This window comes from Cydia amplana, chromosome 9 (genome assembly GCF_948474715.1).
Source record: "Cydia amplana chromosome 9, ilCydAmpl1.1, whole genome shotgun sequence".
NCBI lineage: Eukaryota > Metazoa > Arthropoda > Insecta > Lepidoptera > Tortricidae > Cydia > Cydia amplana.
In genome coordinates this window covers 18,511,055-18,526,414 of record NC_086077.1, presented here as the reverse complement: position 1 = coordinate 18,526,414, position 15,360 = coordinate 18,511,055, and the positions used below count along the sequence as shown (strand labels likewise).

At 41.0% G+C, this 15,360-nt stretch overlaps 1 protein-coding gene across 1 annotated transcript in view; it reads right to left on the bottom strand.

The window, feature by feature from the left end:
- Window positions 1–15,360, bottom strand: part of LOC134651255 (uncharacterized) — a 38,030-nt gene that overhangs the window by 8,076 nt on the left and 14,594 nt on the right. The window lies entirely within an intron of this gene.

The window sequence follows — 15,360 nt, the reverse complement described above, 5'->3', positions numbered from 1 at the left end:
TCTTTTGACGTGTCTTTTTATTAAAAAAATATTGAAACACGCTTTAAAAAAATAGTTTGTATTACTTATGAAAGCAAAAGAATGTAAAAGATCGTATATGATTTATAATTCTAACATATTTGCAGTGACTTATTTTTCAATGGTGATTTTTAATAAAAAGACATGTCAAGATCGCTTACCTTCTTTCTAATGGTAAAAAAAACGAACGATAGAAATAAGTGAACACTAAAATTATGGTTATTTCAGTTTATTTTTGTTTAAAACCTTGTTGTTATGGAAACCACTAATTCATACTCGGACTCATATACATGTGATATACAATTGTTTTCTAAATAAATAAATTGAATTGAAATTGACGATTCCTTAATTAGCAGCCTCTTAATTACTTAACAAAAATTTGAAAACAAAGAAGGGGCAGGGTCTACGGGGAAAATGCTGATAATTAATGTTACTGCTTTGAGACATAATTATTTGATTGCGTCCAAAGCGCTGGTACATACCTACCTAATTTTCTGTCATTTGAAATTTAAAAACACTTAATATTTATTAACAGTACAAAATAACATCAAACGGAGTTAACCGGCTAAACCTAGAGCTACCATGGTTACCAGTACAATTTGACACTGGGTTAACGGTTTAACCGGTTAACCCCGTAAAGGGATGGTGCAAGTGGCGCTTAGAGTAATGTCCTAGAAAATATAGTCTTGTTTTTTTTTTAATGAATATAAAACTGCAAGCGAGTTTAGCCCCCTCTTTAATTATTTCCCCTGAGTATACAGTGCTTTATTTAACTATCCCTCTCCATTTAACTATTTAAATTAATTAGCATCCAATTAATTAACTGAGCTAATTATTAACGCGATAACAAACGAATTCAGTGCACGGTGCATTGTTAATTTCGTTCTCGAATAAGTTTTTAATTAGAGTGTTTTGGGACGTACGGGACACAACAGAAACTTCGAGTACCTACCTACGTATTAATATGCAGCTGAGTAAAGTCGACAGAGTGTAGGTATTCCTACTGCTGTGAGACAAATAATGCTCAAACCAGTGAGTGTGCATATGACCTTGAGATCATTAAAAACTGCACTACATTGCAGATCTTTTCACATCACCTACTTATTTGGAAAAGGGCTTTTCCTTTCCTGCTCGGACATTTTATTCTCGATATAAAATGTTAAAATAATTATACACTTAAACGATTACAATTTCTTTACACAGATTTAAACATTCACGACTTTTACACAGCTTTAGCTTAGGTATACGGTATACATAAATTAATTTTTATAGGTACTTATTATTCTTAATAAGCGATTAAATCTAATTTTTATAAACAACTAGTGACCCGCCCCGGCTTCGCACGGGTTAACAAATTATACATAAACCTTCCTCTTGAATCATTCTATGTATTAAAATAAACCGCATCTAAATCCGTTGCGTAGTTTTAAAGATCTAAGCATACATACAGACAGACAGACAGCGGGAAGTTACTTTGTTTTATACTATGTAGTGATAATGTACAATTTCTTTATAATAGATTATTAGGTGCATAATAATTTGAAACATATTTAATATTTTAGTTTCCTCATAGGTTACTTATGATTGTGACACAATCTACTATTACTGGTTCGTCGAAAGGAACAGGTACCCTGTGCTTTGTCGATTGGAATAAGATACTCAAAGCTTTGCAACTTTACCTGGCTGATAGAATGCATGAAACAGTGAAACCGTAGTGGCTAAAGTTTCTAGCATTTCCCTTTCCAATTTGAAAACCGTTCCAGCTATATCTTTCATCAACACGTAACCGAGAGAGACGATGCTGTATCATGCAAGTGAACTTCTCAATCACTATATTCTCTGGTTGAAACGTCGCACTTGTGATGAAATGGATTCATTTCAGTGGTATTATCTTTACTCTAAACAGAATATCGTCCGTTCAGATCTATTCAAATCAACACGGCATTGCAAAACGTAACGTCGGTGGTAACAACGAACGCTGTTTGAATGGTAAACTGCCGGTGGATTGACACTGTTCGCCCCAGCGAGTCTGCCCGCCTGCATGCGGGTCGGGGAACGCAAATTTACCTGGATGCTTTGTTTAGGCGTTTGCTAACGAGATGGCTTGGCTAAGTAACAATCGTTCATAGAAAATCCTGCAAACATAGATAATATAAATTACGTAAATTTCGTCGCATCTCTCATAACGATAATTTTAATTTTTTAACGGGTATTTCTCGATAAGTAAACAAAAAAATTGTCGTTTTGGCTACGACCGCGGTGCCGTATCAGATTAGGTCTCTGCTATTTGAAATGTATCATTTTGAGAAAATCGACTTTAGAGTTTTGTAAAAAACCAGCGTATGTTATGTTTCTGTTACTTACCTATGTTAAGTGTTTAATGTCACGATATAAAAACGACGTAATATAATACGACTTTTAATACCTAAAGTTCATTATAGCAGAGAACTAAACTACCCCAAACCATAGAGAAAAAAATACATAGAGCGCTCACTCCACACATCAGTTCAGACTATTAATTTCAGTGTCTACATCTAGCATCGAGTAGCGGAACTATCAGTACTGCTACTTGACAATAGATGTAGCACCGACCGGAAAGTCTTATCTCAACAGCATAGTCTTTTTGGTACTAAGACAGATGTATGGAGTGAGCACTCTATGTATTTTTTTCTCTATGCCCAAACGAAGGCTATTCACCAAAGTGTCTATCTCTCCCCCGGCACCTTTAAACCGCTTAGCCTACTCTGACGTCACAAAGACTTCTGACGTCACAAAGCTTACGTTTCCATAATATGTTGCATAAATTCAGACTAAATGAACAATGGTGTAAGCGCCTTAGTAATTTAAAGAGAGATAACCCATTTTCCTTTGAAGGATTTAGGGTCTCACAAAAGCTTTGCATTTTCCGTTTCATGTAGGTGTGTAAAAATATAAAAGCAATGTAAATACTTTTCTAAAAATGTAAAGAGAATTGCAAATGGCGATTTAGGTAAGTGCTAGGTGACGTGTTAATTTTGAGCCTTTTTAATGGATGCTGTACTTGTACGAGTAAATAAGTGGCATTTATTGGATTAGAATGGTACAAACATGTTTAGAGTTAGACCGAGATAAGTCTGCAACGATTCTAATAGCACGTCACATAATTACAGAGAAGTTTGACGTTTTAAAACAACACTTGCACTGCGTGTGCTATCAAAATCGGTGCAGACTTATCTTGGTCTAACTCTATCCTCGGATCACAATAGATCAGCGATGGTCGCAGTGATACATAGGCTTTGGAGCCTTATATAGCCCCTAGCCTAACAAGAAGAACTCTATCCTCGTAAGACCCAAGCCAATTTACACGCTTTTGAATTTGGAACTTCCTTTTATTTATAGGTATAGGTAAACTTGAAGATACCTTCCTCCATAAAATATGTAGGTTACCGGGAGACGCCATCTCGATGTACAGCCGACATAAAAGTCAAGTAATTTACGAGGCAGGTAACTTAAGGATATGAATATTTTATAAGAGAAATGGTCCGTGAAAGGCGCGGAAGTCCGTAAGGCGGCCATTAAATATTTTGTGGGGCTAAACACGTTTTTTCAGCGGGAATAACAAGGGAGGCACAGGCCAATTCGAACGCACACTGACATCAGAATTATATCTGAATGATGTTATTTAGTTGTTGTGCTTCTCGTCCGCGTCAATGTATGGACAAGTACGAGCAAGATGTCTGAATGATATCATTTAATGTCAGTGTACGTGCATTCGAATTGGCTTATTACTTGCTAAAAGTGCTGAAGGACATTATTGAAAAATTATATAGGATAGGTAAGGGAGTTTGCGAGGCGTGAGAGTTTTCAATTTTCCAAAAAAAAAGATAATATTGTTAGCGCGGTTTTTGTCAAGTAGAAATTTGTTTTTGAGTTTAAGTTTTAAAGTAAAAGGTCTTTTAAAGTTAGATTAAAACAAGTTAATAATATAGATTTTTATTGTATATTTATGAACAAGCCACTTTTACAATGTAAAACTAAAGTTTCATGAAAGCTGCAAAACTCGAAAGCTTGAAACAGGAAAATTAATAAATTTATCTTCATATTAATGATGTTTGAAACAAATAATAAATCTGAAGGATAAAACTTTAGAAGAGCTATTCGAACTTAACAAAATGATCTTATTTAAACATCACTTGCCCTCATTGACCTATTGGTGCAACATAGATCGCCGCCAGTGATAATAAAATCAGATTATTTGTCAATTCCGAATGGACCTTGCTTTTTTATCCCATTTCAATCAGCAACTTTTCTTGATATTCGACACCATTTTAACTATTTTAGTGAACTATCAAAAAGTATACCGACATAAGTAATTAATATTCAATTCACTATTAGTTTATCAGTTTGATGTCATTCTGATTTCAGAGTACGTTCGAATTTGTGCTAAATTTTTTCCCTCGTATTTTCGTAAAACTGATTTCATGACTGCCATAAATCTAATGTTTCTGTACCCAAACCAATCTAATCTTGTTTCGTCGTCGCGTTGTGAAAACTGGATCGAAGTATCGCCCATGTAGGGTTTTTAGGTTGTGTATGCAAATGCTACATGGACAGAGGATAAACCTTTGAGGCTGTCGCTAGTGATGGCCGGCGATGGGGACGCGAGGAATATGATGAAAAAAAAAAAAATTATATTTAATATACATAGTTTTGAGTCCCACACTTACGTGCTCTCATTTTGTTTTTTGTTCCCGAAAGTTAATATAAATGTACACTTACAATTGTAATAACTACCTATGAACATTTTGGCTAAATTGGAGAGAAAAAGAAATTCAATTAAAATGTAATAATATTACATTTATTTATTTTAAAAACTTTGTTTAGGAAGTTTTGTAATAAACTAGAAGAGGTACCTACATAAGAGTTACAATCTTAACCCAGCGTTAATCGTATCGTTAAATTGTCTGAAATCAATCACAATTATACATAAATGAATGACAAGATGTCAACATTACTACAATACATTACAATGTTTACTAATAAGTCGTACCTAATTTTAAAATCGAAGGAATCTGTCGAAAGGATGAGCGAAAATCGGGCAGTCAAGAGAGCATACTTGGGGCGTCCTAAATATCGTTGAGCGGACGGATTGGAGGTAGATCTCCGTGAACTCGGCGTTGGTCAGAAAAAGCTGGCGTGAAATCCGCACAGGACCGAGCACAATCGCTTAATCTGGAAGCCAAGACTCATTTTGGATCATCGCGCCAGCCAAGTCGCCAGAGTAACTTATAAATTAGGTATTTACTCAAATTAAATGAAAATAAACTTATCACTACATAGTATAAAACAAAGTCACTTCCCGCTGTTTGTCCCTATGTATGCTTAGATCTTTAAACTACGCAACAGATTTTGATGCGGTTTTTTTAATAGATAGAGTGATTCAAGAGGAAGGTTTATGATTAATTTGTTAACCCGTGCGAAGCCGCCGGCGACCGCTAGTAAAAAATAATTAGCAGAATTGCAAAATAAATATAAAAATGCAAAATAAATATAAGAATGCAAAATAATTTCCCAACTCTAGCTGCGGCCACAAGCCCGGGCATCCCCGGTAATGCCCGGGTGTCCGGGACGTTACCCGGTTTTAAATCCGAGCGCCTAACTTATGTTTAGATAGACAGTACCGACTGACCATTTGTGAACCGTATCCCAAAGATTTAAGGTTGATATTAAGTCAAGGGTGTTCTTGTTAGTACCTACGGAGTCCCAACAAGTCACAACATTGGTCACAACAAGTTTAGTTAAGCCGAGGCGACAGTGGTTCTGGTTTTTAACACGGAGTTTAAACTGTAGAAATGAAGTTGCGAATGTGAGTCGTTCGAAATTGTTACATTAGGTACTTACAGCTTTTAAGCTTACAATAAACACTGGAAAAATGTACTGTCTTGAGTTAGACTTACGACACTAGATCGCTAGCCCGTGCGTAAAAATGTTTATGGCCCGACTGCTCTGCTAAGACTGTTTACCTACATAATTAATTATATTATTTAAAATTATTCTACTTTTAGTTGTTTCAGTATCTCTTCACAATTACCAGAACCAAACAAAAAGGAAGACAATATCTTGTGCCTTCCATTTTTTAAAGCATTGCCACACAATCCAAACATAAGTGCGGAAAATTCAAATGTGTGTTCGGCACTCGGCCCGCGGGCTTTTGATAATGGGACTGGGACCTTCTCTGACATACCTACCTCTGTGAGTCCACATAAGTATACCTACAAACTCAAACCTACAGTAAACATGAACGCATCCTTATTGCAGTACGGAGTGTAAATTTCATTCGAGATTTTGTGTTTCCAAAACGCCCCGCTTGCGAGCGTGCGTTCAATCAATCCTGTTCAGGGATCAGATCTGGGGGACTATTTGTATTAGTCATAATTTAGTTTTTATTTAATTGTAATCTATTTTATAAGGTAAATTTTAGATACTTATTAAGAATTTACAAATGTGTCTGTATATTGTAAACTAGCCGACAAACAATGGTCGAATGACATACAAAGGAAAATGATAACACGAAGTAAAGCGCGTTCACAAGCGTCAATCACAATCAACGCACGCCCACCACCCTCGCCCGCCTCGTCCGTCTCCTCGCAACCGTCGTCGGGCGATGAATTCGCTACCGCGCCCGACACCAGCGAGTCGAGCGACGAGTGCGGGCCGCCGCCGCCGCCGCCACGACCACCTGCGCGACGAGGGCGGCCACCGCTGCCGGCACGCTTGGGGCCTGCGGGACATCCTGCCCCGCCCACGGCTCCCGCTACCGGTGGTGTAGTGCGTCGCATGCGATGGTCTCAAACCATAAATGAGAACGTCATGCGCGCCTACTATGGGGCTACAGAGGGGGGAACCAACTTATGCGCCTATCGTGTCCGAATGCTTCCACTGTTTCAGGCACTTGAACCAACCATCACCGTGTCGGAGCAACGATTATCGGATCAGGTGCGCGTCATTCAGCGGCTAAAGCGGTTGGATGACTCGACACTTGATCGGCTTCGCCTGGAGGCTCTCTCTGCTTGCGCGGCCTCCACCTCGGCGCAGGACCCGCCCGCGACGTCGCCGAATCCGGTACCCACACCCGACCGGGCGCCGGGGGTAGCGCGGGTGGATCTCAACGCCGACGAGGAGGAGATCGCGCAGAGTGAGAGTAGTACAGCCAATGAGCATCTGAGGAGGACTCTGGATGAGGCGATTACGCAGTATCGCTCCACTCCCAACACTAGGCCACGATTACCACGTTTGCCTATGAATAGACGCAATCTAGCGCTAATGGGAGCCCTAAATGCTTTACTAGAGCCATATCTACGGACTAGTAAAGATTTAGATGATACGCACGCGATCATGTATTGCGGAGCCATCGCGGCGTGCCGTGTTGCACGAGTCAAGTTTCCGGACTCTGAACGTGCACCTAGGACCGCCGGAGGTGCCCCCGCATGGCAAATACGGATCGAGCGACGTATCAGCTCCTTTAGGACTCTTATCGCAAAGCTGATCTGCTTCAGGGGGGGCAACAATCGCCCCCGAGTAATGCGCTTTGTAAACCAGGCGTTCGCGGGGACGGATATCAGGCCCCGCGACTACATGGCCAACGTTATGGAGCGTATCGACTTTCTAAAGCAGAAAGTCTATGCATGGGCAAACCGTATTCGCCGCTACAGAGAGCGTGTGGATCGATTCCAGCAGAATCGTCTTTTCCAGAGTGACCAAAGGAAGGTGTACCGAAGGTGGGAGGAAACCAACCTTCGTGTGTCCGACATGCAGCCGCCGGATCCTACTGTCATGACTGACTTTTGGCGTAGCATCTGGTCGGTGCCTGTCGGACACACCGAGGGGAGTTGGATGAATGTTGTCGAGCGTGAGTGCGAGTCCATCGAACCTATGGGGGTAGTCACTATCACCCCCGATGACGTAAGTTGTGCCATCCGCACGTCCCAGAACTGGAAAAGTCCTGGGCCGGATGGATTGCACAACTTCTGGCTAAAATGGTTCCGATGCTCGCACTCGTGCTTGGCAGCACAATTTCAACAAGCCCTCGAGCTTGGTTCTCTCCCACCTTCCTTAACAACTGGTGTTACCTTCCTGCTCTATAAGTCCGGTAGTACCACGGAAGCGAAGAATTACAGACCCATCACGTGCTTACCTACACTCTATAAGCTCCTTACATTCATTTTGAGGACAAAAATCAACGCGCACATTGTCGCTAACAATATTTTGGCCCCCGCTCAAAATGGATGTAGGGTTGGGTCCCGTGGTACTAAAGAGCTCCTCCTCATAGACATGACCATTTGCCAACAAATCCGGCGGAACAAGGAGGCCCTCTCAGCCGCTTGGATTGACTATAAGAAGGCCTATGATTCGGTGCCTCATTCATGGCTGGGGAGGGTCTTAGAGCTGTATAAAGTTGATGCAGCTTTGAGAGCCTTTCTAAGCGCGTGTATGAGGCAGTGGACCACAGTCCTTCGTCAACCAGGAAGCGGAGATGACCGCCCTGGCCCGCAGGATTTCATAAGGATTGAGCGAGGAATATTTCAGGGTGATAGTCTGAGTCCCCTATGGTTCTGCCTAGCTCTGAATCCCCTCAGCACCCTGCTGAAGGATTTGGGACTAGGTTGCCGGCTTCGGAGAGAGGGTGAAGTCATTTCTCACCTTCTGTACATGGATGACCTCAAATTATTTGCACCAAATAACCAAGACCTGAAGGAGCTACTGAAAACCACCGAAGTCTTCAGTAGTGCCATCAACATGGAGTTTGGTGTCGATAAATGTGCGGTTATGCATGTACAGCGGGGGAGGGTTGTAAATTCAACAAATTTACAACCTTCTGAGACAATGTCTTTCAGATCTATCTCTGAATCAGAAACCTATAAATACCTTGGTATGTCACAGTCGTTGGGTTTTGAGGACGAGGGTATTAGACGGTCGGTGAAGGAGCGCTTTTTCAGTCGGCTCACAAAAGTCCTTAACAGTCTTTTGTCAGGAGGCAACAAAGTGCGCGCCTTCAACGCCTGGGTAATGCCCCTACTCACATACTCCTTTGGCATACTAAGGTGGACTCAGACCGAGTTGGATGCTCTGGATCGGAGAGTCCGATCACTGCTCACCGCACATCGCATGCTACACCCACGCTCGTCAGTTATGAGATTGTACATTCCACGGAAATGTGGAGGCCGAGGCTTCCTAAACGCCAAGGATCTCCACAACCGCGAGGTGTACAATCTCAGGAATTATTTCCTTAACAACGAGTGTGGGATGCATCGTGATGTGGTGGCAGTAGACAGGAACCTCACGCCGCTCTCCTTGGCAAACGAGAACTGGCGCAAACCTGTGGTACTAAGTACTGCGGATCGCAAGGCGGCATGGGAGAGTAAGGTGCTACACGGGCGGTTCTACAAGGCCCTCACGGGACCCGATGTGGACCTGCTCGCGTCGGTGAACTGGTTACGATTCGGGGACCTCTTCGGAGAAACCGAGGGTTTTGCCTGTGCAATTGCGGACGAAGTAATGATGACGAACAACTATCGGAAATATATCCTGAAGGACGGTACGGTCGACATTTGTCGGGCATGCCGCCGTCCCGGAGAGTCACTCAGGCATATCATTTCCGGTTGTTCTCATCTTGCTAACGGCGAGTACTTGCACAGACATAATCTCGTAGCCAGGATTATTCACCAGCAGCTTGCTCTCCTATACGGCCTTGTGGACCGCGAAGTACCGTACTACAAGTATTCACCTGCGCCAGTTCTCGAGAATGGTCGTGCCACGCTCTATTGGGATCGATCTATCATCACTGACAGGACTATTGTAGCCAATAAGCCTGACATTGTGATAATAGATCGAGCGCAACGCCGGGCCGTGCTCGTTGACATCACCATCCCCCATGATGAGAATCTCGTGAAAGCCGAGAAGGACAAGTCCAGTAAGTACCTAGACTTGGCTCACGAGATAACCGCCATGTGGGATGTTGATTCGACGATCATTGTTCCGATAGTTGTTTCAGCGAACGGTCTAATAGCGAAGAGTCTCGACCAACATCTTAAGAGACTCTCGCTAGGTGGTTGGATCAAGGGCCAGATGCAGAAGGCGGTGATCTTGGACACGGCGCGGATAGTCCGCCGGTTCCTGTCTCTGCAGCCCTGACCACCGGTAGCTTGGGCCTTGCCCCGCTGCTGGCGGCACCCTAGGTTAGGTTTTTTATAATGTGTTTATATGTATTTTGTATTGTTTTTGTAAGTGTTTTTGTATTTTATTTTTATATCCATATTATAAAATAACCTAACCTAAGATCAGAAATAAATAAAGTGAATAATAATAATAATAAGGAAGGATAATAACGCCAAGGATCTCCACAACCGCGAGGTGTACAATCTCAGGAATTATTTCCTTAACAACGAGTGTGGGATGCATCGTGATGTGGTGGCAGTAGACAGGAACCTCACGCCGCTCTCCTTGGCAAACGAGAACTGGCGCAAACCTGTGGTACTAAGTACTGCGGATCGCAAGGCGGCATGGGAGAGTAAGGTGCTACACGGGCGGTTCTACAAGGCCCTCACGGGACCTGATGTGGACCTGCTCGCGTCGGTGAACTGGTTACGATTCGGGGACCTCTTCGGAGAAACCGAGGGTTTTGCCTGTGCAATTGCGGACGAAGTAATGATGACGAACAACTATCGGAAATATATCCTGAAGGAAGGTACGGTCGACATTTGTCGGGCATGCCGCCGTCCCGGAGAGTCACTCAGGCATATCATTTCCGGTTGTTCTCATCTTGCTAACGGCGAGTACTTGCACAGACATAATCTCGTAGCCAGGATTATTCACCAGCAGCTTGCTCTTCTATACGGCCTTGTGGACCGCGAAGTACCGTACTACAAGTATTCACCTGCGCAAGTTCTCGAGAATGGTCGTGCCACGCTCTATTGGGATCGATCTATCATCACTGACAGGACTATTGTAGCCAATAAGCCTGACATTGTGATAATAGATCGATCGCAGCGCCGGGCCGTGCTCGTTGACATCACCATCCCCCATGATGAGAATCTCGTGAAAGCCGAGAAGGATAAGTCTAGTAAGTACCTAGACTTGGCTCACGAGATAACCGCCATGTGGGATGTTGATTCGACGATCATTGTCCCGATAGTTGTTTCAGCGAACGGTCTAATAGCGAAGAGTCTCGACCAACATCTTGAGAGACTCTCGCTAGGTGGTTGGATCAAGGGTCAGATGCAGAAGGCGGTGATCTTGGACACGGCGCGGATAGTCCGCCGGTTCCTCTCTCTGCAGCCCTGACCACCGGCAGCTTGGGCCTTGCCCCGCTGCTGGCGGCACCCTAGGTTAGGTTTTTTTTATAATATGTTTATACGTATTTTGTATTGTTTTTGTAAGTGTTTTTGTATTTTATTTTTATATCCATATTATAAAATAACCTAACTTAAGATGATAAATAAATAAAGAGAATAATAATAATAAATATTAATGGACATTTTTTTACACAAATTGACTAAGCCCCACGGTAAGCTCAAGAAGGCTTGTGTTGTGGGTACTCAGACAACGATAGATATAATATACAATTACAAATACTTAAATACATAGAAAACAACCATGACTCAGGAACAAATATCTGTGCTCATCACACAAATAAATGCCCTTACTGGGATTCGAACCCAGGACCGCGGCTTCACAGGCAGGGTCACTACCCACTAGGCCAGACCGGTCGTGTAATATTTTTTAGGGTTCCGTACCCAAAGGGTAAAAACGGGACCCTATTACTAAGACTCCGCTGTCCGTCCCTCCGTCCGTCCGTCCGTCCGTCTGTCACCAGGCTGTATCTCACGAACCGTGATAGCTAGACAGTTGAAATTTTCACAGATGATGTATTTCTGTTGCCGCTATAACAACAAATACTAAAAACAGAATAAAATAAAGATTTAAGTGGGGCTCCCATACAACAAACGTGATTTTTGACCGAAGTTAAGCAACGTCGGGCGGGGTCAGTACTTGGATGGGTGACCGTTTTTTTGCTTGTTTTGCTCTATTTTTTGTTGATGGTGCGGAACCCTCCGTGCGCGAGTCCGTCTCGCACTTGGCCGGTTTTTTTTTGTAGTATAAGTTAATTTTAATGTGTTTTATATATGTACTTGTAACATTCATGTATCTAATTTAAATTAAATCACTGACGAATAGTAAAATAGCCAGGATTTCTATCGGATGCAACCCCTGTTTCCGCCATTGTGTGGCCACAAATGTGGGTAAGCATATACGCTATCAAGTAAGCCACAGCCTTATCGGGACTTTAAACAAAATGTTTCCCAAAACAGAGCCCGGAGAGTCCGGAAACTTGTAAGCCTATCTTCACGAAACATTTGTGTTCGGTTGTTTAACTTAACTTACGAACCTGAGTGTAATTTGACGTCAAAATGCGTACCGTTTACGTACCATGCGTTTGATAAGAGGTCAGAAACTTTAAGAAGACAAGTAAGAGTTAAGCACTTTATAGTCAGACATCGGATTTTTGTGGGCGAAATTAAATGACAGGTAGGTTCCTAATTACTTAACAATATATCGTTCCTATATCGGTGCTTTATTATGTATTTTTGACCCATCCTAGCTTTGAAACCTAAGTATTTTATTATCATTTACGTTATCTTAAAAGGGATTAGGGCGTATTTGCTAAACATTTTTCTGTTTTTCTTTCAATTGGATGACTATATTAACTTTTTTACTTTAATTTGATATAATTACATAACAGAATTATCTTTTTCAACAAATACCATGTTTAATCAAATTTAACAGTAGTACTAAAATGAATGAAAATCTTAATATGCTCAAAAAATCTGCAGAAACTTTCTTACCTGCGCTCCACCTTAGCCGTAACGTTATCCCTTACCGGGAAATCGTGGGAAAAGCTTAAGCTTTCTATCAGTATCGCTTTTCTTAAACCCGTAAGGTAGGGATCCGAGAAAGGAATCCGGATTCCTCTCTGGAAATTGAGCCCTTCGTAAAGGGTTGCTTTGATCGGTAACTTTACCTCACTCGTAATTCTTACACACCTATAAGTACTTCCTAGGTACCGATCTATAGATACAACTACGAACATGGGAAGTATATACTATACTAGGCTAATATAAAATGTAGGATAATTATAATTATTCAGGTATAAAAATGAAGTCCTACCTCTAAAGCTACTATGACCCGTCTTAGTCACAGGTGTCACGATGTCAGACTCATATAGGTAGAATCATGTCTTTGTTGAAGTACAATATCCCGGACTAGGCTCAGAACCTATTCAACAGCTGTATAGCTGAGCTTTCCCATTGACGCATACGTTCCTGTTAGCGTTTTGTTATCGGTACATCGTTTTCTCGCGCACTATTACGCTTCGAAAATGAAAAATGAAAATGGCCGGAATTCAAATCCGGATTAACTTTCCACCAACTTTTTTGAAGTCGGCTGGAAACATCTGCTGCCCTATCAGCGTGCCGTAAATTAAACATAGTCACCGCACAAAACAAAAGAAGATATAGTTTGTCAAAGGACTGTCTCATTTTAAACATCGATAGAGAGAATCATACTATCTCTGTCTTACACTAGTACTAGCACCCTAAAGAAAAGGACGAGTATAGTTTTATTTGTTCTTATTTACTGAAAAATTGGTTTGACCAACTATAATAAGAAATAAGTTTCAGCCAAAAATTATATTATTTCCAAACATACTTCTGACTTACTTCATGCCCCTAAAGAATTTACTCATCAAAACAAATCACATATGTTCAATCTCTAGGGTAAACAGAAACACCGAATAGTTCCACTATCCATCTTCTGGTCGATGATACCAGATTATTGTATTGTCTTTTTGTACCTAAATATATATTTTTTCAGTTTTTTTAAATTCCTTTAGTGCCCTCTTAAATAATATTATTATACTTTTGTATTATACATACTTGCAATATTTCAAAAGCGCTTCGGCTATTAGAAGTAAGTAGGTAAACTAAAAATCCACTTGCAACTCTTGCAAGATTTTCTTAGCTTTTATTTAGTGTTAGTTTGTAAGTTCTAAGTTGTTAGTTTGTAAGATCCCTCGATCCCTGCAAAACTGTGAATGCGTTATTAACACACTTTATATTAACTTCACTTTTAGAAGTTAATATAAAGTGTGTTAATAACGCATTCACAGTTTTGCAGGGATCGAGGGATCTAGTCTCTAGTCTAGATTTATGCCCTGTACTGTGTATTAACCTCTCAGATCCCAGTGGCTCCAATATGAGTCGGAATTGTATGGATTTGAGAGGTCCTGGGGTCGAGGGGTTAATAAATAACAATAATAAAAAAACTGCTAACTAGTGCAAGCTATGCGGTACGCCTTTAGTCGATAACGTATTTATATTTCTCACTCCCACTGAACGTAGGTAAGCGTGTGCTTGAACCGTGCGTGCTCTGCCCGGATCTCGGATGTTTTTGAATTTTAACTTTGTGTTAGTTTTAACAAAAAAAAGTTATGAGTAATGAATGAGTTCGATCAGAAATATAATTGCACATTTTTAGAAGCCATTTTTATATTTTTAGCTTTAAAAAAAATACAAAATTTTAAACTTCGTTTTAGGACAGTTTGTTTTTGTTATCGAAAAAATCAGGTTTCGTATCGATGAAGTTACTAGAGAAAGGCCTTAAGATTGTTTACAATAAAATTTGGCAACTGTGTGGTTTAAAAATGCGCCTCGGTTTTTCAAAAATTCAGCTAGCTGAACCTACCGCGCCGCGCCTTAAACAAAAATTACGCCTATCTGGTCGCTGGCAGTGAATGTGTTAAAATACTGTCCTTGATAAATATATGCAAACTAGAAACATCCCATCACAGGTACCATCATTTTATTATCAACTCTAACACTTCCTTTACTAAGAGCCTTTATAATATGTTATGCTCACTCACGACATCAACTCAAAAGGTCGACCCTCGTTAGGGTTGCACATTCAAGTTTTTCCGCCCGCGGCCAACAGGACCAAAGTTCGCGCCATCGCCCTCAGGTGCTAGCCCTAGTTTAATATTATAATACAATAGCATTTCTGTTTCGTATATTATGTAAGGCTCCTGGCCATTCATTTTTATGTTACTATATTTAAGGCACCGTATACACTGCATAATCATCGTATATTTTGTTCTTACTACCTTGACACTGCTTAAATTTTCCATTGAACAGAATTTTATAAAAAAAAAATACTGAAGGAATGAAAAAGTGATGAATAATGATTTGATATCTTAAGGTTATATTTTTCCGTCTAATATGTTCTGTGGTACTAACTATATTATAGTTTGTT